This window comes from Jaculus jaculus, chromosome 6 (genome assembly GCF_020740685.1).
Source record: "Jaculus jaculus isolate mJacJac1 chromosome 6, mJacJac1.mat.Y.cur, whole genome shotgun sequence".
Classification (NCBI taxonomy): domain Eukaryota; kingdom Metazoa; phylum Chordata; class Mammalia; order Rodentia; family Dipodidae; genus Jaculus; species Jaculus jaculus.
In genome coordinates, this window is record NC_059107.1 from 98,200,382 (window position 1) to 98,202,235 (window position 1,854).

The window sequence follows — 1,854 nt, forward strand, 5'->3', positions numbered from 1 at the left end:
AAAAAAGTCTTCAAATCACAATGACATGCCTATATTAAAATGGTTAACAACTCCAAACCTCATGAGATCTAATGGTGGTACTGAGGTAGAGCAGCAGGAGTCACATATGTTGATATGTGTTTTAAGAATTCTGATGCAGACTGTGTCAAAGCTCACTGCAAAGTTGAACATAGCCTACTACAGATAGGGGTTTGTGCCCTTAGTGTATACACAAATGAATTGAAAACTTATGTCTGCATGATAGCTGCACAGTTATATTAATAATAGACATAAATATGCCAAACTTGAAACAACCAAGATTATCTTTGCTAGGTGAATACATATAATGGAATGCTATTTAGAAATTAAAGACAAAACCCATTGATCCATATAGAACTGTGGGTAACACATTTTGCTGGTTGAATATGGGTTTGTACTTAGGAAATATTCTGGGAAGGACAAATATATAATAAAGATTAGTGTTTCTAGTAATATTGAGGATATAAAGTAAAGGGACCCTGGGGACCTTCAGGGTTGAGGTGTTCATCTATATGGAGCTGTAGTGAGAAACATGGACACTAAACATTTGTCAAATTCTGCAGACTCACTGTTGGAAAGAGAGATTTGCAATATTCACATTAATGTAAAAACAGAGGGTGGAGAAATATTTATGGATATGTATTAATGAGTTCCATGTGTATTTTCTAGATATCTGTTGAGAGATTCTAGAAGTAATGACATCTCAGTAGCAACAAACACACCTAGTATCCTAACAGTGGCTTCTAATATAGTTTCTAACCAGGACAATTGATAAATGGTCAAGTCTAAGAAAAAGAAACATCCAAAAAGAACTTTAAGGATTATATGTCAACACATAATGGAATCTGTTTTGGAAGGTGAGACATTTTAGAGGAAATTAGGAATCAATTTCAAAGAGCCTCCAGTTGCCAAAGACGGAAATTTTCAGCAGCAGCTTTAAAGTATGTGTGGTTAAAACCAGCATATATGAATCAAAACTAAATTACTGACTTCTAAGTAAACAGAAACAAATAAAGAAGAAATTCCAATAATTTATGAAGACTTATTCCAGCTGAATAAGGTGGAACATCTGCCCCTTGAGTGTAAAATATCCTAGTGAATTGATTATTGAGTGTAGACTGTCACAGATATGAGAAATAACTTGAAAATGAAACTACCTGGAAAACCCTTAAGCCATGATCAAGGCTAATATCAGTGATAAGTGATGTTGATAACATATTTGCTGCTATGATGTGATGACAGGATCATTTAATCTCTAGAGAAAAATAAATATACATTTTAGAGAAACACTCATACAAAACAATTTGAAAGTTAGTTCCTAACAACGAATACTCTGTGATATTGTAAATTTATCAAACACAAGAAAAGCTGAGAGACCTTGATAAGATCAAAGCTAAGTCATTATGGCATTCTCAATGAATATTGATGAAATCTTGCAACAGAAACAAGTGAATGAAGTCTGGATGGAGAGTGGGCTCTAGTCCTCAGTCATGTAATACTACCTCTTCCTTGTTTTTTTTTTTTTTTTTTTTCCTTCCTTGGTTTTGATGAACAACACTAGCATGTGTGACTGTTGGAAGGGATTTGTGTGACACCTCAGCATGACTTTTGGAGTTTTTCTGTAAATTATTATATGTCCTAGATGAATTGCTCCTTTTATTAATAGGCAGTGGTCTAATGCATCTTTTCTAATTTTGGTTTGAGGTCTACTTTATTTTATTTATTTATTTATTTATTTTTTATTTTTTGAGGTAGGGTCTCACTCTAGCCCAGGCTGACCTGGAATTCACTATGGAGTCTCAGGGTGGCCTCGAACTCACGGCGATCCTCCTACCT